Genomic DNA, 27,649 nt, shown 5'->3' with positions numbered 1-27,649 from the left:
AATATCTTTCTCTTCCCTAATTCTGTCTTCCCTAGATTAGTTTGACTACTATGATTGCTTTTCAGGTTAAGAGGAGGTGCTCTTTCCTATCCAACCTTAGAGACAATTTCTGGCCTATCGATTAGTACAGTTGGCTACACTGACTTGTGTGGTTTTTTGAGACAGTTTTAAAACACACTCTCCCTCGAGCACTGAAAAACCTTTTCTCTAAGATTTAACATGGCTTATAAAGCAAGTTCCCACTTGGGACAGTTTCAAATGGGTATTTATTCAAATAAAATATAAATGAGTGAAATCCTCTTTCAGAAAATTAGAGTTGGAAAAAGCAACTGGCAAAATCACTTTCATCGTGTCAGATGAGACTATGTAGGGAATTTAGTTTCTCATAATGAAACAGAGCAGGACCCTATGGTTCTTGTCCCCAATGTCCTCAGCCTGCCTGTTGCTGGCAGAAGAACTTTCGCCAAAGAATAAGGAATCAGAGAAGTGAGGAAATGAAGAAACAAAGGAAAACAGTCCAACAGGTAAGTAATAATAGTTTGGTTATTAAACACAGTCAAGGACCTTTAGTTCCTCTTCACAGGCTATAGTTAATATTCAGAGCCATATCCTGTGAGCTGTCTTATAGAACAGGCCACCAGGTATAACAAGATAACCACATGATGACCTGACTGTCCTGACAATATAAGCTGCCACAATTCTGAAAGCTGGCTTCAAAGAAATGGGAACAAACTGATCCTGGGACTGGAGATTAAGGGTACTTAATCAAAATGACGCTGGTCAGACCACTATGTGGCCAATTTCAAGGTTATTGTCAGAGCTGACTGTGCTGTTTCTGCCCGTAGCCCCCTCCCTCTGTAAAAGCTCTTGCCCCCTTAAAGGTCAGTGGAAAAAATTCGGCCTTTGGGCAGGAGTCTGCCTCCCTACCTCCTCTCATTGCCGGTCTCTGCGATAAAACAAACATTCATCTCCACCAACCTTGCCTCTTCACTGACTTCAGAGCTGCGACCCGCTGGACCCCACTTCCGGTTGCAGATTTTGGCACTCACGTGGCTCCTCTGTGCTCTCGCGATATCGCAGTCTCCTGCATTCCCAGACAGGACTGTGGCCAGGACAATGCCGTGAGATGGCTGGGAAGAGCCTTGCTGCTCCCTTCTCTGCTCTTAGCTCGCTGGTCTCGGGAGGGAGATTTGGGGAAACATTCGTAGCAGCTACCGAAGCCATTTATTTCGAGGGTCCTCCTTGTTTCTCTCCTGCTCGGCATTGACTGCCAGCTGACGTTTTTCCTTGGAAGAACGCAAAGATTCTTTTGGAAGCTCCAAGACCGAGTAAGTCTGCGGGTGTGCGCCCGGCTAACTTCTCTTTTGGGCACGAAGTATTTTGACTTGTATTTGATGTTGAGGACATTTTGTGAGCACACAGTATCATTTGGGCATTTTGCCAACTGGTTGTGATGTGTGTTTGATGTTGAGGACCCTTTGGGTGGGGAAGTATTGATTTGGGACTCTGTCCTCGGTCATCCTCTTGGTAAATCTGGACAGTCTGTCTTATGTGTGTGAATGTATATTCCATTTGTGTGGTTGGTATCCTTGTTGTATTTTGTAAAGTAGGAAACTCAGGATCATTTTATTAGAAAAACTTTAGCTATGAGATTAATACCAAAGAAAAAGAAACTTTTTTTAACAATATATGACAACAGTATTCTACACCATTAACTTATTAGGGACATGGCTTTGGCTGACAACAATGCTATTATTTTAAAGATAATACCTTCATCCCTCTTCTCTCTCATTCCATTTCTGTATAATCTTTTAATTGAAAACTACTTATATGAATAGGCTTCTATATCCATTTCAAGATATCTCAAACTATAGCTTGATTTACCTTCAAAAATCTACTTAATGATTACAGAATAGAAGTATCCTTGGAAAGTGGGAGAGGGAAAATGAAAAATAGTGACATTGAGTTCCTGCACTTTCTCTGAAACCCATGTAAATGTTAATAATACCCCAGTACTTGCTCATTCATTCCACAGGCCAGTTTCCCTTGTGACATGCTAAATGCAGTTGTTCAGAGTGTCTGGTGACCTCCAGCAAGTAGACTAGCCTTCTCTTCTGATGGATTCACCTATCGGAATGGTTTATAAATATTTTCATATTTTTTTGCTTCCAAAAAAGATAGATCTTTCACATATCATTTCGTGTCATACAACAATCGCCAACTGTTTTGGCACCAGAAAATGGTGACGTGGAAGATAATTTTTCCATGGACTGGGGGTGGGAGGGAATGATTTGGGGACAATTCAAGTGCATCACATTTATTGTGCACTTTATTTCTATTACTGTTACATCAGCTCTCCCTCAGATCATCAGGCATCAGATCTCGGAGGTTGGGGACCCCTGGTATAATATATAGTAGTTAGTAAGCAGTTGGTGTTTTTTGAAGGACTTTGTAAATGTTAGCTAATTAAAGCTTCACAATCAGCCTACATAGTAAGAACTATTAGTTTTCTTTTCATGCATAAGAAATTGGAACCCAAAAATGTTAATTAATGTCCTCAAGGGCCACACATCATTGGTACTGTCTCCAGAACTGATAGCTAGTGATCTTTGAGGCAGCTCTACCCAGAAATCACTAGTCACCTTAAGAGACCTGATATACCACATATGAATGATGCTTTGTCATGTGGTATTTCAGGTATAGATTTTAATTTAAATGTCAGGGTCTCAACCTAAATAGATTGTGAAGTGTGGTTCAATCTATATTGACCCCCAGAATGTCATGTTTATAATTAATAATCACCAGAGATACAGGCAAGTTTAATAGTGGGTTTCTGCAATCTGTAGGTAGATTTTTATCATCTACCCTAGTTTTCAGTGGGCTAAGTGTTTACTTGAGGACGACATTCCCCTATGGTATTTGGTAAACATGAATACAAGTGTTAAAAATATAATCATTTTGTCACCCTACCACATACTATCCTATTTTATCCAAGTTTAAAACCAAATGAATTGCAGCAGTAAAGACTCCATATGGCAAACAAAATATTATAACAATTACTATTTATCCTTGTTGTTGTTGTTTAGTCTCTAAGTTGTGGCCAACTCTTTGTGACCCCATGAACTGTAGCCCACCAGGCTCCTCTGTCCATGAAACTGATACATGTACTACATAAAAAGTAAAAGTAGGAATATGTAGAAAGTGTCTTGAGCTGTCTGTTTATTGTGCCTTCCTTTGTACTATGGATAGGGCTTCCCAGGTGGCTCTAGTGGTAAAGAACCTGCCAGCAATGCAGGAAACTTAAGAGATGTGGGTTTGATCCCTGGGTCAGGAAGATCACCTGGAAGACATGGCAACCCACTCCAGTATTGCCTGGAAAAAAATTCCACTGACACAGAACCCCGGCAGGCTACAGTCAATGGTGTCACAGAGAGTAGGACATGACTGAGTGAGTAAGCGTGAACTACCTTTGTTACTTGACTAAACTTGCACTAGAATAGCCTGACTACCACGCAGTCTTCTTTGGGAAATATCTGAATTCTTTCAGAAGACCAGTGACTTGATAATCTGAAAAGCTGGTAGTAGTCCTGTTTCCAACATGTCCATTTATGATATCTTACATTATAGTGAAGAGAATTTTTTTTTTTTTTTTAGGTGAGTAAAACTAAAATTTTAGTTGTTAATTACAAATAATTTCCTCAGGGTCAGAATTTTTTTTGTTTGTTTGTTTGTTATTTTTTTTTAATTTTTATTTTATTTTTAAACTTTACATAACTGTATTAGTTTTGCCAAATATCAACATGAATCCGCCACAGGTATACATGTGGTCCCCATCCTGAACCCTCCTCCCTCCTCCCTCCCCATTCCATCCCTCTGGGTCGTCCCAGTGCACCAGCCCCAAGCATCCAGTATCGTGCATCGAACCTGGACTATAGTGAAGAGAATTTTATAAAAGCACATGAACTATATTTCAAGACCTCGTGGCTACATCACTAGTCCTTTACTGTTATTAAATCATAGGAAATACATCCCAAATCTGGAATCCATCACTGACACTTCTTTTCTCCCATAACCTGCATGACCAGTGGAGCATCGAGTCCTGTTGATTCCTTCTCCTGAATAGCTCGCGAGCCTCTCCTTTTCTCTGCATCTGCACAGCCACCATATAGTTCAGGCTACCGTTGCTCTTCCCTGGATGATTAGAGCAGCATCTCACTTGTCCTTCTAAACCCACTGGGGAGTGGATTCAGTGAAACTCATGCCAGGGTTTCATTGTAGCAACTGTTTTTCTTTGAAATATTGTTTTAAATGTTGTCATCTTGTGCTTTGCCCTCTTCATGGTGGGCAAGACTCTCAGGGAATTATGACAGTGAAGACCCCATGGGATAAGTTCTACAGAGGTGCTTGGAAGTTTCCTGATGCCAGGGCCTTCCAGTCAGTACATTTCACCAAAGTTACACAGGTCTCGGAAAACGGATCTGTCAGTCTACCCAGCAATGAAATGATGGGAAGATGAAAAGCTGAATTAAGTCTATGACCCCGTGAATTCTGAGAGATGTCAGGGTAGAAAATAGCTATCATAGAGATAGAAAATCTCAAGAGTATTCCAATTCTGAATCCTAATAAATTCAGCTAAAGAAAGATCAGATAAACACTATTTATTTGCCAGGTACGTCTTGGACCTAAAGTATTTGCATCTTAAATATGACAGACTGCATAAAAGAATATCTTAAAGATATTTATCAGTATTTCCTATCAGTGAGAACTATACTTATAAATATTTATTGTATTTCATATAATAAATGAGTATGAATAAAAAAGCAATAGAAAGACTCTACTTTATCTATATACTAAATTAATCTATATACTAAACTAATCTATGTACTAAATTAATAATATGTAAATTATAAGCAATCATTTAAAATATATCACATATTTTCAATAGATAACTAATAGAAGAAGTTTCAAAGGTGAATTAGTTATGCAAATAATTATAGTAAGGGGTTTATGCACTCATTAGAAAAAAATTGTTTCTGAAGCTTTTATGAATTTCTGAAATACATGGGTAAATCAGGAAAGCAAATATTGTGTATTCAATCACAAAATATTCATAGGGCATTTGTTGTGTACCATTCATTGTTAATGTCAGTGATAAAACAATCAATGAGAAATGGCTTTGCTCTTGTAGGAATTCACTGTCCCTTAGCAGAGCACCAGACAATAATAATCATTTTTGGAAAGAGTCACATTAACACAAAATAAAATTCTGACTTAAAAAGCTGTCCTAACTTTGGGAATATGCGCTCTCCAAGGCTTAGTGGCATTGCTGTAAAGAGTTCAGAAATGTAGAGACCTTTATATAGTAAAATCTCATTTTGAACGTAATGGAATTTCAGATATGGATAAATTTTTAAACCAAACATTTTTGAGAATAAAACTTCAGATGTAAAGGAGGATAACTGGATCATTTGTGCACAGTCGCTCAGTAGTGTCTGACTCTTTTGTGACCCTATGGACTGTACCCTGCCAGGCTACTCTGTCCATGGAATTCTCCAGGCGAGAATACTGGAGTGGGTTGCCATTTCCTACTCCAGGGGATCTTTCCCACCCAGGGATTGAACCCAGGTCTCTTGCACTGCAGGCATATTCTTTACCACCAGACCACCTGGGATCATATATTTGGCAAATTGAGAAGAGAGCTGTTGGTTCAAAGTAAGTCTAGGTACTTCCTCCTAGGACTGATTCTTAATAAATATGCATAGTTTAGGCCTAAATGTAACACTTAAAATTACAAACAGCTATGACAACACATCTAAAGAAAATAAAATATATAACATATCAATTGATTAAAATGCCCTTTTTTTTTAAGTTGTAGGTTGGTTATCAAAACAGGAAATGTACATTTAAAAAGAAAGATAATCTATGATTCTTCAGTTCCAAAAGAGTCCTAGAATCTCTTAATGAAACCGTATACTTATGTTTTTTAAATTTTCTTTCCTTTGCAACTTGGCTGAAAATGCTCTATTTGATTCTGTTTGACAGAAGTGAACATAACAAATGAAAGGCAACAAAATCATAAAAGACCTAATGATGTTGAATTATTGTTCTGTAGCGCACAGTTTATCTAGATCTTTAATGATATCTTTTCTCCTATTTTAATCAAATCATCAGTCATGTATCTAAGAAGATCATCCAGGTGAACTGATAAAGTATAATAGTTTTACAGTGAACATATCAGACAATACCATAGTGATTTGCAGCAATACATAATACAATTCCTATGGAAAAACACACCAAAATATTATATGTTGATATCTTGATGTTAATCAAAAATGCTTTTGTTCTCTAAAATCATAGCAGATTACTTTTTCCATTATAAGCATTATTTTTATTCTCCCTATTGATGACACAGACTACATCTGCAGGGAATAAACAATGGAGAGTTTACTCGTAGTAAAACTGCTCATTTTAGTGTTGATTAAATTCACGAGTTGGACACGACTTAACGACTGAACAATGACAACAAAAACCGCAAGAAAACTTGAAGGAAGAGAGATGGGTACACACAGCAATTACCTTTTTTAATCATGGATCCCAGGTTTTTAATTATATTTTCAATTTCCTTTTCGCATAATTAGCTCTTTTCCTACAACGGACACAGAGAGAGTTAAAAAAATAAATCCCAAAGAACGAGGAGACCAATGGAGGAAAATTTTCATGCTGTTTCCATCACCCTGATAGCTCTTCTTTCCCAAATTCTATTTTATTGTATCTCTTCTTTCAGTTCTTGTCATTCTGTCTGCCATGCTGTGTCAGGAAAATAACCATAACACATACTGAAATATATGAAGAAATTTCTTTAGCCTCAGTAAAGAATAAGAATCATACTTCTCAGAAAATGGAAGAGTCATAAAGAAACAAAAATTTGGGATCAGTCAGATTTCTGAATTTGTGCTCCCAAGTTCTCATTAATTGGGTCACAGTTTATCTGCTGCACCTGAACTTTTAACAATTAATGTTTCCTTTCAGGTTAGTAATGCAAATACAGACAATAGCTATTAAAATACAGAAAACCCAGATTGGAAACTACATTAACATCCCATTTACTGTTAACTTAATTGAGGTTTTTTTTTTTTTTTTAACTTTTTGCTGTCACTAAAGGATAAACAGGTGGATAGGAGAATGCTGACACTGGGCTCGCGGGCAGATGTGGATAAAGCTGGTAGATACCATTTAACTAAGAATGAGATTCTAGAAAGGAGCTCATCGGGGAAAGGGCACTTGAGAGAACCCAAGATGAAAATAGTGTCAAGAGAGATTTTATCTACACAGACATTGTGCCAAGAGAGACCTCCACAAGCAAAGAAAGAGCCAACAATCTACATATCAAGCAACATTACTCACAGTTTAAAGCCCCTAACTGCCAGGGCAGGCTCTATATTTGATTTTTTTAGAATTTCTAGTTGAAAGCATCATATATAGTATTAGCTACCACTGCTAAGATTATTTATAATTTTATACTCTTTTCAGTATACTATTATAATTTGTTATCAATAAAGATCCTCCAAAAGTCCTAATTGATTCTGTTAGTGTGGACTTCGAAAGCCATCAACATATTCTTATTGAATACAGCAAAAAAAAAAAAAATCTAAATTCTTATCATGACATCTCATATTTTCCAAGATCTGGCCTTTGTCCATTTTTGTAACCTTGTTTACAGGCTGTTTTCATGTAAATTTTACTCTAATCTAAACCCATGATTATAGAATTCCTCATCCAACATACAGCAATTTGCTTCAGTGCTTAAATATTATATCGAGGTATTACTTCTTCCTCAAATAGCTCCCTTAGTTTGATGCCTGAGAAACACTTCACATTCTTTAGTGTTAGCAGGTCATTTTTTGCTGTAAATCCTTTGCTGGCCATGATCCATGAGGACTGATCATTACCTTTTTAAAACTCTCCCCACCCCCAGCAACTACCATGTGTGTACTTAGACCCCTCAGTCATGTCTCTTTGCGACCCCATGGACTGTAGCCTGTCAGACTCCTCTGTCCGTTGGGATTCTCCAGGCAAGAATACTGGAGTGCATTGCCACTTCCTTCTCCAGGGGATCTTCCCAACCCAGGGATTGAACCCAGGTCTCCTGCACTGTGGGCAGATTCTTTACTGTCTGAGCCACTAGGGAAGCCCAACAATGACCATGATGCCTACCATATTCATTTTCACTTAATTACTTAGATGTTTGTTTCTTTTTCCTACTCTGCAATTAGGACAGGGTTAATACCAAGTTCAGGGGCTTCCCTGGTCACTCAGTTGGTAAAGAATATGCCTGCAATGCCAGAGACTTGGGTTTGATCACTGGGTTGGGAAGAAGGTCCCCTGGAGAAGGAAATGGCAACCTACTTCAGTATTCTTGGCTGGAGAATTTCAAGGACAGAGGAGCCTGGTGGGCTACAGTCCATAGGGTTGCAGAAAGTCAGACACAACTGAAATGACGGAGCACATGCTGAATGTTGCTGCCACAGCCACTGCTAAGAGGCAGGAGTGAATTGCCCTATGCTCAAACACTTACTCAAAACTCAGAGCCCTGGGAGATGTGTGTAGGGTAGAGCTGTGGTCATGCCCACCACTCACTTCACTAGGAATCCAGAAGAGGAAGAATTTGGTGGTCCTGTGATTCCATACAGAAATGAGAGCAAGTGAGTTTAATGTTCTTTAAATACCAACCAAAATCAGAGAGAAAAATCTCCCCCAAATGAAACTGATATGTTTGTGAGCTGTGAATGCAAGCTAGACAGCTCACATAGGCAACATCTATTATATTGACTATCACAATGAAATTACTCTATTAATTTCATTGGAGAATTTTTCATCCTATGATTTCAAAATTCAATAAACTGTTGCATTAGATTTTCATCACAGTTTTGTTCATATCCATTTCTGATGACATTCATAGACATGTAAGAAATTTTAATGGTAATATTCTGCACTATTCACAAGATTTTTTATCAGAATAAATGTGAGACATTTTAAAATTGAAATAAACATCTATGAAGCAAATAAGGATTTTTAGAGATAAAATTCTCTAGGGTGATTGGTAATCACTACTTAATGTGGCCCATCAAAACAAATAAATAACTGAAGACTATAGTTATAATTTTATGTGACTAATGTAAGTATGTATTTCCATTGACAAAAGAAACTGTATTTTGAAGAATAAACTCAATCTGACATTCAGGGAATCATTAACTTCAAACCTCAGGCTTTTCCTGAAATGATAGGCCTTTCCAATGGTAAGAGAATTTTAATGAAGGGAATGGAAATAGCAAAAGAAATGACATTTCATGTCATTTTCAAACAAAACTTCCTCTGGACCCTATCAAATAAAGTAGAAAAGGATGATATGCTTCCAGTCATTCAGCTCATCTTAGATATCATAGTATCTCAACAACATATTTATTTTACCATCAAGCATTTCCTAAAATGTATTTTTCTTAGCATAGAGATATGTCTCAGATTTTTCTCCCCATCATCAAATATCAAATGAGGAAATTTGCTAAACAATTTATTCAAAAACTGCTAAATCATTCAACAAGCTATGTAGTCATTGATATAAGTTTATAAACTATTGAATTACATGGGCATATGCTAACATTTGAAATAAATATTTAAAATAAATATTACAGAATGATCTCAATAGTATAATCTAAATGTGTGTGAGTCTTGTGTATTTCAGTCAGTTCAGTCACTCAGTTGTGTCTGACACTTCGTGACCCTGTTGACTGCAGCACGCCAGGCTTCCCTGTCCATCAGTAATTCCTGGAGCTTGCTCAAACTCATGTCCTTTGAATCAGTGATGCCATTCAACCATCTCATCTTCTGTTGTCCCCTTCTCCTCCTGCCTTCAATCTTTCCCAGCTTCAGGGTCTTTTCCAGTGAGTCAGTTCTTCACATTAGGTGGCCAAAAGTATTGGAGTTTCAGCTTCAGCATCAGTCCTTCCAATGAATATTCAGGACTGATTTTCTTTAGGATTAACTGGGTGGATCTCCTTGCAGTCCAAGGGACTCTCAAGAGTCTTCTCCAACACCACAGTTCAAAATCATCAATACTTCAGCACTCAGCTTTCTTAGTAGTCCAACTCTCACATCCATACACGACTACTGGAGAAACCATAGCTTTGACTAGACGGACCTTTGTTGGTAAAGTAATGTCTGCTTTTTAATATGCTGTTTCGGTTGGTCATAACTTTTCTCCCAAGGAGCAAGCATCTTAATTTTATGGTTGTGGACACCACCTGCAGTGATTTTGGAGCCCCCAAAAATAAAGTCTCTCACTGTATATTTGTATATTATTTACATAATATTAAGTTGGGTGTATATTTAGGGTTTACAGATATTTTAATGTTCACAGTAAGTACAGCATCATGAATTGTATCAGGTCAAGAGAAGAAAACTGAACTCTATTTTAAAAGACAAATTGCATAACTCAACACATATTATTCAATTTAATAGTATAATTTTTCCATTCTAGTTTAAACTATGAAAAGTACACACATATTCTCATTAGATAGCTTTTTGTAACATTAGGCCTCTTGAAAGCACTGCTGCAAATGAAGTGTTTTGACTAAAAATTATTCTCACACTGCTTAAACAAATCAAATTGTAAGCATGTTCTTTTGAACAGTTTCCTTAGACAAATCCCTTGTGTAGTTATTACCCAAAACTTTGTATAACAGTTTATTTTTCCCTATCAAATTACACAATCATTACACCTGAGAGAATTAAAGTAAGGCAGTTTAAATAGAATTATCTTACTAAATTTCATCTCAAATTTTAAAGAAATTTCAGATTTAAGAATGCTAACCCTAAAATAACAGGATTGCAAGGTTGCAGAATATTGTAAAATGCTACCATTAATGTAAAATCCTTTCTGCAGTTATTATTTTCCATTCATCACTTTTTAAAAATAAGTTACCTTAGATATATTTTAAAACACCCAAAGCACACACAGCTCCAAAGGCAAATATTCTTCAAGGCAAGTAGATTTTGTTAACTTTTTTAAAAAGCTCTGTATTTTTAAAATCTGATTTAATTGAATTATTTTAAACTGTATATGTGAGTTTAGACCTCAGCTTGTCGATGTGATGTCTAAAAAAAAATATGGAGTAATAATGGAAAATATCCACAAAAGGCTTGTTGTACTTTTATTTTGAAATTTTTATTGGCGTATAGTTGCTTTATCCACAAAAGTTTTGAGGGGCTAAGTTAGTTAAATACAGGCAAAACAGTTTATCGCACAGGCCTTATCATTGCTCTCAGATCCAGTAACTAAATTGGTGATTATTATTGTCATCGTCGTCATAATTATTATTTAAGTCACTCTCTACAATTGCTTAATCATGCAATGATCCTTCTGTTAATACTGGGATTTACATAAATAAAGTATATCTGGTTTCTTTTCCTACAGTAAAGTGAAAGTCACTTAGTGGTATCCAAGTCTTTGTGACCCCATGGGCTATACAGTCCATGGAATATTCCAGGCCAGAATACTGGAGTGGGTAGCCTTTCCCTTCTCCATGGGATCTTCCCAACCCAGGAATCAAACCGGAGTCTCCTGCATTACAGGCGATTCTTTACCAACTGAGCTATCAGGGAAGCCTCTACAGACTGTCACAAATGTAATTCAATGTTAATTGCATTTCCTGCCATAGAGAACACTTTGTAGATACTAAAGGGAAAGTGAATGTATTTACACCATAATAGTAATATATGAGCTTCTAAATTCAAAAAGCAGGATAGGCCTTATTCTTTATTTGCTGCAGCTAAAAAAGGGGGGAAAATGCTCTTTACTGTGGAAACTCATATTTCTTTAGTCCTTCACAAAGGAAAGTACAATTATTTAAAAGTTAATTTTTGTGAAGAAGAAAAAAAAACATAAAATCAGGAATGTTTACCTCCTTGCTGTTGACGAAAGCTTCTAAACATAACAATTAATTCAGTGTGATGAAGTCGAATATCTTCAGAACTGAAAAAAAAATCACTGAGATGCACCAAAGATAGAGCACTTCCCTTAAGTGTTTTTGTTTCAATAAGAAGAGATTATACACTGACCTTTTCTTTAGCTGCCTTGGTTTCTCCATTTTTAATCATTATACAAGATTTGGTAGGAATCTTTGCTGACACTTTGCTCCTCAGGGGGCAATTAAGAGTTTAGTGGAAAAAGAAAATCATTTTACTTTATTACCGAAAATGACAGCAGAGAGGCCAACATATTGGGACTGCCAAAGCATTCTCCTGATTTCAGCAACACAAGAATCCATACAGCTGCGCTTAAGGGAAATTGCATATCCAAAAAAAAAAAAATAAATTATAACATACACATCACACATAGATCTGTTACAATTACTGACTGCTATCTTACACCACATTTAGAGCTACTTCACTTAATTTTGTACCCTTGTGCAAATAGACTTGTTCCTAGCAAATCTGCTATTTTGGTTTTTGTCTATCTTACTCTGTTTTATATTTCTAAATTATAATACTTTGATAAGGATTTTACTTTTTAGTGCCAAAAGAATGAAAGGGAACATCAGCATTATTTTCCCCCAAGTGAATTAATTTAAACTAAACAATTATGTTTGGAGAAGGAAATAGCAACCCACTCTAGTACTCCTGCCTGGAGCATTTCATGGACAGAGGAGCTTGGTGGGCTACAGTCTGTGGGGTCGCACAGTCAGACATGATGGAGTGACTAACACCCTCATTTTTCTTTTCAAGCAGTTATGTTATTTTAGAAATATCTGTATATATATTTTAGGAAAAGAAATACTCAGTGTAAAATGTAATATGACAGGTTTATTATGCATTGTAATTGGTGTAATACACCAGCTACTGTAACAACCCCCCCCCCCCCCCAATTTTTAGCAGCTTAGCACAACAAAGTTTCATTTCTCCTCTCATGTTGGTAAAGGATAATTTGGGGCTTATTTTCTTTTTTTTTTGGGGGGGTGGGGGTTATTTTCCATCCATCCTGTGGTTTCTCTGCCACTTGGAGGCCCAGATTCTTCCACTAGAAAATTCAGATGAAGAGAAGAACGGGAGAGATGGAGAGAGAGAGAGTGAAGGAAATTGAACAAGAAGACATTTTAGATGCTCTGCCTGTTGATGTATGTGGTCTTCCTCTGGTTCACTATCTAGGAGCCAGATCTGTAGCTGCACGAGATTTTCAGCGATGTGATGTGGTCTTGACATTTTTCCTGGGAAAGAGATTATGTGTGGCTATCAACATTCTCTGTAGGAGTAAGTTTCCTTTGAAAAATGTTTTAATAAGTGTCAACTTAAATTGTGGATCTTTTTTGAAGAAAATGTTGATTATTTTAAACCATAATCACTGTAGCCACATCTTAACGAAGATGTTAAGGACAAAAATGAAATATAATTTACATCACAGGTGTGCATGCTCAGTCATTCAGTCATGTTCTAATCTGCGACCCCATGGACTGTAGCCCACCAGGCTCTTTTGTCCATGGGATTTTCCAGGCATTAATGCTGGAGTGGGTTGCCGTGCCCTCCTCAGGAGATCTTCCCAGCCCAGGGTTCTAACCTGTGTCTCTTATGTCTCCTGCATTGGCAGGTGGATTCTTTCCTATTGCGCCACCTGGGAAGCCAGTACACGTAGAAGCTGTAAGAGCAAACTTACAGTTTCACTGTTAATCATTTTTCTCTGCCGGAGAACCCTCTGTTTCAAAGAGGGAAAGCCCCTTTAACCTAACACGTCAGTAAGGAAATGAATATAATTTTGTTAATATCAGCTGCTGAGATTTCTTCTTTTTTTTAATTTGTTTGCTGCTATTCTTTCTGAAACAAAATCCGCCAAAACAGAGAAGGATGATATATTTTAAACAACCTATGTTTTAAATACTTTTTAGATTGCCTATTTCTCTGCACTAGAATGTATTTTTCATGATAAAAGTAATCCTGTATATTTTATACTCTGACTTATGCCCAGCGCCTAGAGAGTAGCTATTATAAATGGGCTGGACCTCAATAAATACCTGTGTAAAGCATAAATGTTTAGGGTAGAGTCTCAGCCCATTTATTTTGTGGAGGAACCTAGAACCTACAGCAGTAAAACTCTTAAAATTAATCTGCTTCCAAGTTTAGTACAAAATATGGTTAAAATTGTATGCCCTATTTGTTTTAAAAGAAGAGGATACATATCCTAAATAAATTTAGTGAAATAGCAAGCATGTAGAATGGAGAGCAGTATGGTGTTTCCCACTTATTAAACCTGCAATTCTCTTGAGAGGAGACACCCTTCATGGTATCTCTAGATCATCAACAATCTACAGTAAATGACTACTTACATCCCTTTGGGCTTCCCTTGTGGCTCAGCTGGTAAAGAATTCAAATGCAATGTGGGAGACCTGGGTTCAGTCCCTGGGTTGGGAAGATCCCCTGGAGAAGAGAAAGGCCACCCCCTCCAATATTCTGGCCTGGAGAATTCCATGGACTGTATAGCCCATGGGACTGCAAAGAGTCGGACAGGACTGAGCTACTTCTGTAGGGCTTTCCTGGTGGCTCAGTTGGTAAAGAATCCAACTGAACCACCTGCAATGCAGGAGACCTGGGTTTGATCCCTGGGTTGGGAAGATCCCCTGGAGAAGGGCATGACAACCCATTCCAATATTGTTGCATGGAGAATCCCCATGGACAGAGGAGCCTGGCAAGCTGCAGTACATGGGGTCGCAAAGAGTCAGACATGACCGAGTGACTAAGCACACACAGCAGGATTCTGTAATATCCTACCTTTACAGAAAACTGCAATCCATTTATTGCCAAGGAATACTATGTAAATCCACTTAGTATATCTAAACAGCTCAAGTGAAAAAGAATTCTTTCAGGAATCTTGCTGTTTCATGAGAACTGTCTTCTTACAGTCGTGTGAAAGTTATTGATATATCTAGGTATTCTCTGCAGAAGTCAAGAGTTACGGAAATTCATCCTCTGAACTCTCTATTTTATAAATTAATTTCAGTGGTGTATGAGATGAGAAAAACAACATCCTGTGAATGCGGCTATAAATATTATTTTAAGGTGTGATCTATTGTTAATGTGTGCTTTAAACATATGGAGAGGGGAGAATTAGCTCTCTATGGACTATATGTGTTCTCAGTCACTAAGTCCTGTTCGACCCTTTGCAGCCCCATAGATTGTAGCCTACCAGGCTCCTCTGTCCATGGGATTCTCTAGGCAAGAATTCTGCAGTGGGTTTGCCATTTCCTTCTCCAGGGGATCTTTCCAACCCAGGGATCGAACCCACCTGTCCTGCGTCTCCTTCCTTGGCAGGCAGATTCTTTACCACTGAGCCACTTGGGAAGCTCTAGGTATTGATAATCACACTGGACCACACTCTCTGAGTATGTTCCTTTCTGGGGACATGCATAATTATGATCTTCTGAAGTTGTTCATGATTCAAAAGACTAGAACATAGATAATAGTAATGGTCAATATAAAAAAATCACAAGTGATGCATCTAGAATTAGAAGCTACCGCAGAAAACCTAATGCCTCAGGGAAATCACAAAGGAAAAAGGATTTGAATGGTGCCTGAAAGATCCTCCAGAGAAACAGTCTCAGCACAGCCTAAGTTGTTCTTTCCTCAGGCTGGTAGGAAGAGGTCAGAAGGAACTGAGCCTCAGCAGGAGGAGAGGAGTCATTTGACTCTCACTTTCTGTAATTATATTGGTGGTAAATTAATTTAGTGATTCAATTTCTGCTCCTCTCACTTGAATTTGAGCTAATTAAGATTCTCCATCATGCTGTTGAGTGGTATATCCTCAATTGCTAAAACAAAAATTATAATATAGTAGTTATTTAATAAATTCTTATTGAGGAGTGACATGAATTGATCAGTTGAAGAGCCTCCTGGAAGATTGAATTGCCAGTGAATGTCTACTTATGAATATTCTGAGAAATATAAACTGTGCTTTCAAAATTTATTAAAAAATAGTATAAAATTACAGGGATATGATTGTCTTTATTTATTTTCAGTTTTCAAGTTGTTTTATAAAGACAGCATCTTGTTTTTTTTTCTTCTAAAAGAGAAATAAAGGAATATTAAAACAATCTATATAAAATGGCTCAGTTCGATGGTATGTTTGGGATCTCACCTTAATATAAATGATTAAAGATTTACAGTAAATTATTTGATAATTGGAGAAGGAAATGGCAACCCACCCCAGTGTTCTTGCCTAGAGAATCCCATGGACAGAGGAGCCTGGTGGGCTGCCACCTTATGGGGTCACAGAGAGTTGGACACAACTGAAGTGACTTAGCAGCAGCAGCAGCATTTGAAAATTAAAAGGAGAAGCTAAAACATAGTTAACCTGCTGAAGGTTAAAAAAATGCCAAAATTCATACATAGGTATACAAGTGCAAAATTAAAAATATAATTAATTCAATTGCAAGAAACATTAAATATAGAAGACCATTTTTTATAACTATAGAATTTATTAGGCAGTAGAATGAGCTCTTGAGGGAATGGATTGTAGATTTTGTACTTTGAATCATTTAAAAACTGTGCAAATTGAACACTTAAGGATGCCCTAAAGGGAATAGTCCTTTATTAGGAATAGGATTGAATAGATGAACTAATATAGTTTCTATTCATAATGTTACTTATGTTATCAATCTTTGACTAAAAAAGTATACAAAGATAATTATCTACACGAGTGGTTAGAATATATTAAATAGAATATTGATGTTACTAGATTAAAGCGTAGATTAAATATTATATAAAATATTAAATTTCAAGTTTATAGTAAAATATATTTTCCAGGTTAGGATTGAAATAAATTATTTAAATGAGAGCTACTGCTAAGCCTGATGAGAAGAACTATACGCTTCTTAGATGACATATCAATATTTCTATGAAATCATTGTTTTAATTTGATTAATAATGTAGCAAAATACAAATTAGGAGAAATTAAAATTTCCAAATAATAGGGAATTTTGAGCGTGTGTTTATATATAATAGCCATTTTTAACATTTTAACCTAAGCTTCAATCATGCTTAAATTAGAGATGATGTATCATTGTTTTATCACAAGTAGAGATTTTTATCGTATAAACTATTCCAGAATTATGAAAAAGTGCAATTTTCTGGAAATGGTTAGTAAGATGGAGCCCAACAACTTGTTTTAAATACTAATTTATTTTTATTTATTAATCTTTTTCATTTTTTGGCTGCGCCCAATAGCATGTGGAATCGCAGTTCCCCTACCAGGGATGGAACCCCTGCCCCTACACTGGAATGGGCCGAATCTTGACCCCTGGACTTCCAGAGAAGTTCTCATGCTACACAGTAGAAACTAACTTAATATTGTAAAGCAACAATACTCCAATAAAAAGTAGTTTTAAAAACTCCGTGCAAGAAAATTGAGGTAGAGTTACTGTAATAATGCAGGCTACTTTCATTTAGAAAAGTAAGTGCTCCTATCAATAAATATAGTTCTGATTTCACAATTAAAGATAGCCTCCCTGGGGACTCAGTGGATAAGAACCTACCTGCCAATGCAGGGGACACAGGTTCAATCCCTGGGTTGGGAAGCTCCCCTGGGGAAGGAAATGGCAACCCACTCCAGGATCCTTGCCTGGGAAATCCCATGAACAGAGGAGCCTGGCAGGCTACAGTCCATGGAGTCTCACAGCGTCCGTCAGACATGACTTACCAGCTAAACAGCAGCAAACAATGTAAGATAAACATTCAACTTCTTTAAATATTTTCAAAATTCATAGTCTCTGTGCAACTCCCTGTATGTGCCTGTCTACTCTTGGGGGAGAAGTTTGCCCTGTGATCTTCTCTTTCACATTGATTCAGGAAGAGTTGTTCATTTTTCAGTCTGTTCAGCTTTCTACTTGTTTGGATGATTGGGTGACTTCCATGTTCTTCCCCCACAGAACCAACAACCGTCTCCTATCTTTTTCTCCATGACTAACTGTCCCTTCCTCTCACAAAATGAAATTCCTCTCACAGCTAGCTCTCCTTTGCCAGAAAACTTACTGTAGTATCTTCCTTATGTGTCAAACAAGAATTAAACTAGAAAGTAGAGGCACTTTCCTCAAATATTTTCCTTAGTCAGATGAAAGCCTTTTTATCCCATTAGAATGTATTTTAGTGTCTTGAGGAAATATGAAAGGTTAGAATCATTCAATAACAAAGTGCAACTACTTTATAAACACAAAAATAGTCAGTGCCTATAAGCATATATAATTCTATAAATAAGCACCAGTACTACTTCTTAAATTTATAGTCAGTACAACAAATTGAGGATCTTAGTAAGGTTTGTGTTGTTGAACTTTACTGATGAAAGTTTTTCATGTGTTAAAATTTTTGACCTTCACAATAGTACTGTAATTTTTTCTTATTATTATTCTTGCATTAAAGGTCATGCAACTGGGACTTAGAAAAAATATATGCTTTGTCTTTGGGTGCTTAGACAATTCAGGTATAAAATAAATTTTGAACCAAGTTTTTTTTAGTATTTATTTTTATTTTTAAGTTACATATATTTAGTTCAGTTCAGTTGCTCAGTTGTGTCCAATTCTGAGACCACCCCATGGACTGCAGCACATCAGTATTCCCTGTCCATCACCAACTCTGAGCTTGCTCAAACTCATGTCCATCGAGTCAGTGATGCCATCCAACCATCTCATCCTCAACCATCTCATCCTCTGTCATCCCCTTCTCCTCCTGCCTTCAATCTTTCCCAGCATCAGGGTCTTTCCAGTGAGTCAGTTCTTTGCATCAGGTGGCCAAACTATTGGAGTTTCAGCTTCAACATCAGTCCTTCTAAGAATATCCAGGACTGATTTCCTTTAGGATGGATTGGTTGGATCTCCTTGCAGTCCAAGGGACTCTCAAGAGTCTTCTCCAACACCACAGTTCAAAAGCATCAATTCTTTGGTGCTCAACTTTCTTTATAGTTCAACTCTCACATCCATACATGACTACTGGAAAAACCATAGCTTTGACTAGACAGATCTTTGTTGGCAAAGTAATGTCTCTGCTTTTTAATATGCTATCTAGGTTGGTCATAGCTTTTCTTTGAAAGAGCAGGCGTCTTTTAATTTCACCATCTGCAGTGATTTTGGAGCCCCCAAATGTTAAACCTGTCACTGTTTCCACTATTTCCCCATCCATTTGCCATGAAGTGATGGGACCAGATGCCATGATCTTATTTTTCTGAATGTTGGCTTTTAAGCCAGCTTTTTCACTCTCCTCTTTCATTTTCATCAAGAGGCTCTTTAGTTCTTCTTTGCTTTATGCTATAAGGGTGGTGGTATCTGCAGATCTGAGATGTTTGATATTTCTCCTGGCAATCTGTATTCCAGCTTGTGCTTCATCGAGTTTGGCTTTTCACATGATGTATTCTGCATATAAGTTAAATAAGCAGGGTGACAATATACAGCCTTGATGTATTCCTTTCCTGATTTGAAACCAGTCTGTTGTTCCACATTCAGTTCCAACTGTTACTTCTTGACCTGCATACAGATTTCTCAGGAGGCAGCTCAGGTGGTCTGGCATTACCATCTCTTTAAGAATTTTCCACAGTTTGCTGTAATCCACAGTGAAAGGCTTTGACATAGTCAATAAAGCAGAAGTAGATGTTTTTCTGGAACTTGATTGCTTTTCCGATGATCCAACAAATGTCGGGAATTTGATCCCTGGTTCCTCTGCCTTTTCTAAATCCAGCTTGAACATCTGGGAGTTTATGGTTCACATACTGTTGAAGCTTGGCTTGGAGAATTTTGAGCATTATTTTGCTAGCATGTGAGATGAGTGCAATTGTTCAGTATTTGAACATTCTTTGGCATTGCATTTCTTTGGGATTGGAATGAAAACTGACCTTTTCCAGTCCTGTGGCTTGAATTTAATTTTGTTTTTAAGTTTTACGTACATACATATGTGTGTGTATGTGTGTGTGTGTGTGTGTGTGTGTGTGTGTGTATGGAGTATAATACATTTACAATGTTTTGTGGTTTCTGCTGAGAAGTTTTGGTACATATATACAATGGAATATTACTCAACCATAAAAAGAATAAACTTGAGTCAGTTCTAGTGAGGTGGGTGAACCTAGAGTTTGTTTTACATAGTGAAGTAAGTCAGAAAGAGGAAAACAAATACAGTATATTAATGCACATATCTGGAACCTAGGAAAATGATACTGCAGAACCCATTTCCAGGGAAGGAATAGAGATGCGTATGTAGAGAATGGACTTGTGGACACAATGGGAGAGAGAGAAAGCTGTAGAAATGGAGAAAGTAGCATCAACATATGTACACTATCAGTTGTAAGATGGATAGCTGGTGAGAAGTTGCATTGTAGTACAGGGAGCCCAGTCTGGTGCTCTGTGATGACCTGGAAGAATGGGATGGCGAAGGGAGAGAGGCCAGGGAAAGAGGGGATGTATGCATAATTATTGTTGTCTTGAACCCTTTTTTTATTTTATTTTTTAAACTTTGACTCACAATCACTCCACACAGAGATTCTCCCCTAAACTGTATTATCAGTTTTATAGGAAAGACTTAGGAAAAAAAGTCTCTTGTAAGTTGGCAAATAATAACTGAGGTTATTTCTATACAAGTATCAAATTCCTCACTTTGAAGGCACATTATCCTTGACCTGTTAATAACATCTGAGAGTTTGAATAAGGAGTCACAACTCTTTGATCTTAATTGTAAATGTAATGTGAATACAATATAAATTTCAATTTTCTATTTATCAAAAGCCTGGTGTATGATATAAAATTTCTTCCAAAGGGCCTTGTTAGCTTTTTAAAAACTTTATTTACTTTTAATTGGAGGATAATTGCTTTACAGTGTTGTGTTGGTCTCTGCCATACATCAATATTAATCATCCATAGTGTTAGCTGAGTTTTGTGATAAAATATGATATCCATAAGAGATTTCCAACATGTCATGCTTTTAATTTCCCAATGACCTGTACTCTTCAGCACGTCTTCAATTTTAATGTTTTAAAAGGATCATTTAATAAGAGTTTCTTTCCAGTGGCAGCCAGTTATTCCACATGCAGGCATTGAGGTGTTTGCCTTTCTTTAAAAACTATTGATCAAATATGTTTCAATTCTGCCAGCATTTCCCTTATGACCACCCTAAAAATAAAGCAATCCTGATCCGACACTAATGTGGCATTCTACTTGCAGTGAGTGACTGTGTGTTGTTGATTGATTTAAATGAGCACAGAAAGTGAGCCTGTTTACACTTGTTATGAAGAAAAGGAGAGAGGGGTTTCACAGACCCACAAAGGAACCACTCTGGAGTCCCTGGAAAGAGAGGAAGAGGTTTCCTGTTCAACTGTGTATCAACATAGTGATGCTTACCCTTAAAAACTGCCACTGTTCAAATTCTGCACTACATTTTGGGGGACAGCTCCTTGCCAACTGTAATACCACGCAAGTATAAAAGAATAAAAGGTTTTCTGTATGTTTTCACTGTGAAAAAATTTCCAGCATAGTTCTGAGAATATACAGTGGAGAATATTTTTTCTCTTGTTTTACACTGAATCATAGGCTACTACTTTCTCTGTCTGAACAAAAGAATTAAACAGATCTATGTTTGTATTCATGATCTTTGAATAGCAGTGTTATTAACTGATAAATCCTTTTTTCCGAACCATTGTTCACTCAGGATACAGAGGGAAAGAAACACAATTTTTCTGATTATATCTGAACATCAGTTTGGCTATGGACTAGTCCACTTGGAGTATGGATACTTACCCCACACATGAAAATAATTAGGAAAGAGCTCTCTCCAAATGAACATATTGTTCTACGTTAAAGAATGCCTAGTGGATAAAAGGTCTCTTTCAGTTCCATGTCAGGTGGAAATCACTGGAAAAATTATATTAAAAATAGGTGGTGGTGGTGGTTTAATTGCTCAGTCATGTCTGATTCTTTGTGACCTCATGGACTGTAACCCACCAGGCTCCTCTGTCCATGAGATTTTCCAAGCAAAAATACTGGAGTGGGAGACAACTCTTCAAGTACAAATATTCCTTTAAATTGATGAATTACTGAGCTGAACTTTGATTTCTATTTTCTATAAAATGAATTTATATATGACCTAATTACTATGAATGTTCTGTCATGATTATTGGCAAAATCATTTTTCCTAATTTTTTCAGCTTTCTTTAAAATTTCAATCCTGTAAAAATGTTACAAGGATAATTCAATGATTGGTATGCATTTGTTCCACAGAGTCTAACTCATGGGATTTATATCTTAAGGGCTTCAAATCTAAATGGGTACAGACAAATATACTATTTTAATACATAGTATAGTGTGTTATCAGAGAAGGCAATGGCACCCCACTCCACTACTCTTGCCTGGAAAATCCCATGGACGGAGGAGCCTGGTGGGCTGCAGTCCATGGGGTCACTAAGAGTCGGACACGACTGAGCGACTTCACTTTCACTTTTCACTTTCATGCATTGGAGAAGGAAATGGCAACCCACTCCAGTGTTCTTGCCTGGAGAATCCCAGGGACAGGGGAGCCTGGTAGGCTGCCGTCTATGGGGTCGCACAGAGTCGGACATGACTGAAGTGACTTAGCATAGCATAGCATAGCATAGTGTGTTATGAAGAGTTAACAAGAAATAAATCTAAGTGAAAGTAGTTTTCATTGAAGAAGATACTGTTTATTTGAGTTGCATGAACTCAAAGAGTTTGAGTAAGAGGTAAATATAAAGAAAGCTATTCCAGAAAGATGGAATAGTTTGAGCAAGTCAAACATAAGACATATTTCTAGAAATGTGACAAGTCATTTAGAATTAAAAGCGTGGGAATCATTACAAAAGAAATGAAAATGAAGACAAAGAATGGAGTCAAATAAGAGAGGTGAAAAGATTTAAATTGTGTATTTTATAAGTAGTTTTTTCCCCACAGAAAACAGACTCTTGAAATATGAAAGCAGCCTACAGTGGCTTATAAGACTTTTCAGGAGTAAAAATCCATAATGTCCAAGGTTAAAGTAGAACCTTTAATAACATCAAAGGTGTACATACATGTATTTTGAAATTTCGCTCCCAAAAGAAAAGTGAGTAAATATCCAATATCACCAAAATACCTTTCACTGAAAATGGCACCACTTTTCTTTTTTCCATATTTGCTTCTGCCAATGATGACCTTGGATCTCATCCACGTTTTTGGTTGAGCAGTAACTGTCCTGACTTCTGTAATATTCCCCACTGATGAGCAGAAGATTACATCCTTAAACTTTAGCTTGGATGGTTGATGCTTTGAGCATTGGTACGTGACCAACCCCTGGTTTTACTTCAGCATGTTTTCTCTATGATTGCTATATGGTGGTATTGATGTCTTAGCTGTTAACAAAGGAAATTTTTCTGTTGTTATATGGTACAGTGGCATGATCGTGAGCTACAGATTGTCTAAGAACTAGATCTGAATTATGGCTCTGTCATTAACAAGCGAGCAGTTTCTTTATTTATAAAATGATTGTAATAAAAGGGGCTTCCCTGGTGGCTCAGAGGTTAAATCGTCTGCCTGCAATGCAGGAGACCTGGGTTCGATCCCTGGGTCGGGAAGATCCCCTGGGTCAGGAAGATCCCCTGGAGAAGGAAATAGCAACCCACTCCAGTATTCTTGTCTGGAGAATCCCGTGGATGGAGGAGCCTGATAGGCTACAGTTCAAGAGGTCGCAAAGAGTCAGATACAACTGAGCGACTTCACTTTCACTTTGTAATAAAAGAACCTAGTAAGGTTTGATGATAAGTACAGAATATACTGGACGGTTTCCAGAACAGTTTCTGCTTTAACTGTACAAGCACAGTTACTCCAGATGCAGCCTTGCTCTTTACCTGAGTAATCGACACGCTTCATCCACATCATCGGTGCCTCCATTTTCAGGCATCATGGTCCTTCTTCATCTCATGTGAAGCATGACCCCATCTGTGGTTCTGAGATTTATATCAATTTCATTAATTTAAAGATCTGCTTCCTTATTGCATGTTATGTAAATATAAGTTAACAACTTTCAGAGATAAATGAAAAGGTGGGGGATATGTGAAGCATATGATCCCTGAGACCATAATGACAAGTGCTTCTCTTCCAAATATTGACATAACGCATTAAATGTATAATGCAGTGTATGTGGAAGATCCGACCTGTATTTAGAATGCTTTAAATGATTTTGAACACATCAGTTCCTTCTTCACATTTTAGTAAAAGCTGCCCACAGTCCCCTGAGTGCTAGCCACGTGTCCTCTGTTCCACTCAGCTTTCCAAGTGCGGTCACCTGCAGTGTCCAAGTTCTGTAACTGCAGGGCTTCTGCCTCCAAAACAGCGCCATTCAGTAACACACTCCCTTTTAATAATTCCTCTGGGGATTTTCACTAAGTTTTGGCAGAAGAAATTTAGCCTTTGTATCAGACTCTGGGACCACTTACAGAAATGTTTTGGGAAGGTTATGTGCATATCCACACTGCCACCTTCTCTCCTCCATGATACATCCATGTAAGACACGGTACATGGACAGCCTTAGAAGTACGTCTTTTTTGAGGAATAACAGTCTCAATTTCACTTTAACCTTGTTTTCCATCAGCAGAGTTAACCCCTGGAGAGAGGCCAGTGCCCCAGTCATGACAGAAGGGTCCCTTTACAACAAGTGTCCCTAGAGACACAGCTCCATCTGTTGTAGTGGACAGTGCTAATACAATAGTTTTTGTCGTAATATTTTCAGCCATGAATAAAACACACACACGGGCATTGCAAGGGAAAGCACACAGGAAGCACTGCACTGTTTGAAAATGGAGATGCCAGTTGCAATCATCTTTCGTTTGGTATTTTCCAGTAAAGCACTGCAGGGCTGCCCTGGTGGTCCAGTGGTGAAGAATCTGCCTTGCAATGCAGAGGACACCAGTTCCACCCTGGTCCTGGAAGACCCACATGCCATGGGGCAGCTAAGGCCATGCCCACAACTGCTGAGACTGTGCAGTAGTAGAGCCTGGGAGCCACAACCACCGAAGCCCACATGCCTTAAAATCCGTCACAACAGGAGAAGCCACCACAGTGAGAAGCCCACACCCCACAGCTGGAGAGGAGCCCTCGCTCTCCACAACTAGAGAAAGCCCACACGCACTGCAACAAAGACCCAGCAGAGCCAACAAATAAATAATGAGAAAGAAAGACAATGCGATGTAATTACTATTCTACTTTCACTTTGCAAGAATAAATTGTCTTCAGGGATCTCCTCATTTACCTGTTTTCGTACTTGTGTGTGGAAGTTCACTCAAAGGTCTACCGCTGTCCTCATGTACCAGTTTGGGGTGTAAGCAAGCCGTAAATTGAAGCTGTCTACTCCTGTGAGAAAGGTTGACACCACCATTACTCTTTTCGTTTTAGAGGAGATGATTGTCGTAAACAAGGTCGTCACTTTTTTAAAAAATCCATACAGCTTATGAGTTATTTTGATGTAACCATTTGAATTTTCTGCCCTAGAAAAAATATTTTGATGCTAGGTATCAATATATGGAAGGAAAATATTCACCATGCTGTTCATTTTTGTTTTATGTATCCCTCAGCACAAAAGAAGACTTTTATGATGTTTTTCCATTAATGTGTTTGTTTAAGGAAAGCTGGAGTTCAGCAAGCATTTTTCTTGCCTCTTTGATTCATAGACTCTCTAAGGCCCTTGCTTCTTAATGCAGGGCATATTGATATACTGATTTAATATAGTAACAGCATTATTGAGATATACCTCTCCGACGCCATCAGGAACAGTGAACCAGATAAAACATTTGCAATATTAAAATCAATTAAAATTTTAAAAAACTGTTAAATTGCATTCAGGATGGAATCAATTTATGGAGCTTATGGTTTCTGAGCAATTAAGGGAGAAAATTAGACTGGGATTTCTTGTTTCTCGTGCTCTTTTAGCCAAACTTGTTGTTTCCATAAGTTAAGTATTACCAATGCCTTCTATTGAAGGCTTCTGTAAACTTTTCTATTAAAAATGATGGCTTAAACTTCCACATCTTTGTTCAGTCTACTTAAGATTGATGATGCATCATCGCATTATCAACTCAATGGACATGAATTTGAACAAATTTCAGGAGATAGTGAAGGACAGGGAAGCCTGGCTTGCTATATAGTCTGTGGCAAATAGTTGGACACCACTTAGTGACTGAACAAAAACAACTTAAGATTATCAAGTTTTAACTTGTTCAAGTGAATTCCTTTTGCTAATTCAGGATTTTTAAAAAGGCACATTGACATTTCAGGGAAACAGTTATAGTGTCATGCTTTAGTTCAAGAGAAAGAAAGGAATGCGTGAGCTTTCTAGTGAAAGTGAAGTCCCTCAGTCGTGTCTGACTCTTTGTGACCCCGTGGACTGTAGCCCACCAGGCTCCTCCATCCATGGGATTCTCCAGGCAAGAATACTGGAGTGGGTTGCCATTTCCTTCTCCAGGGGATCTTCCCAACCCAGGGATCAAACCCGGGTCTCCTGCATTGCAGGCAGATGCTTTACCTCTGAGCCACCAGGGAAGCCCCCTTGTTTAGCTCTCTTCTAAATTGTTGATAAATCTTTTAAAGATTAAAGAGCTGTGGAATAGTTGGGACAGTCTCCTTTCACTTCTCTGTTCCCTTTATCACATTATGGTTTCTCTGTATCATCTTTAAGACATCACTTACTGGTAATAACAGTGTTCTGCAAATCATATAATGGAGCAATAGCTAAAACATTAGGTGGGCTGTGAAGGGTGATGAAATATGAAAAAAAAATGCTGCTGAAGAACAAAGTCCCTAAAAATGTATAGAAAACCTAACAAGACCTGAGATTATGTGTTGGTATGAAAAAGTATGGAGGTCTGTATGAACTATAAAAGGGTGATTGTGTGTTTCTGTGGGCTGGGTCTGTTAGAAAAGGCTTCTGGGAGTTTGGAATCTCCCAGGATTTCAGAGTTGTGTGATCTAAATTTGAGGAAGATGTGGATGTAGAACATTATTCTGTGTATTGCCACTATTAACTGCAATGACTGTCTTACAAATAACTCATTCCGGTTGCATGCAGGATGTACCACTTGTAGGAACCATTCCTGGATAGTAAATTCCAGACATGATGGAGAGGACTCTTGGTCATGGCCATCAGAATTGATGTCTTTACATTCTCAGGCTTGAACCTATCAGCTGATGATGAGTTCCTTATCTTGAGAGAAGGGCTAAGAGTCTAGATGTTTTTTGACCTTAAAATCCTCAGGCTACTCCCTATAAAAACACATAGAGAAGATATAGAGTGTTTCTTAGTCTACATCTTGTATCAAAACAAGAAAGGATTATTAGCTGAAGTACATATGGAAGATAGAAATCAGTGCCGTAGTGAGTTGACCAGCAGTTGATAAATCAAGTCTTGGCTAAAAAGCTAGAGAGGTGGGAAAACTTAGAGAATAAGGACTTATAAGAAAAAAAAAAGATTCTGATTAATTTTTGATAGATTTACTGAGAGAAGAGAAAAGACTGATTTAGGAATTTCAGGTATGAAATTTCAGGTATCATGGTCAGTGATGAGTGCAAAGTAGCTGTTAATAGGTATTGTTGTGATGTGGAGA

The 27,649-nt window shown here is 37.6% G+C and overlaps 1 long non-coding RNA gene across 1 annotated transcript; it reads left to right on the top strand.

The window, feature by feature from the left end:
* The first annotated feature begins 1,090 nt into the window (after positions 1–1,090).
* On the top strand, positions 1,091–25,874 carry LOC129635937 (uncharacterized). Its single transcript, XR_008706550.1, has 2 exons — positions 1,091–1,328; positions 24,895–25,874. It is a non-coding gene; the product is annotated as an uncharacterized LOC129635937 (long non-coding RNA).
* Positions 25,875–27,649: the final 1,775 nt, after the last annotated feature.

This window comes from Bubalus kerabau, chromosome 21, assembly GCF_029407905.1.
Source record: "Bubalus kerabau isolate K-KA32 ecotype Philippines breed swamp buffalo chromosome 21, PCC_UOA_SB_1v2, whole genome shotgun sequence".
NCBI lineage: Eukaryota > Metazoa > Chordata > Mammalia > Artiodactyla > Bovidae > Bubalus > Bubalus kerabau.
The sequence above is the reverse complement of the archived record's forward strand: the minus strand, read 5'-3'. Positions and strand labels throughout refer to the sequence as shown.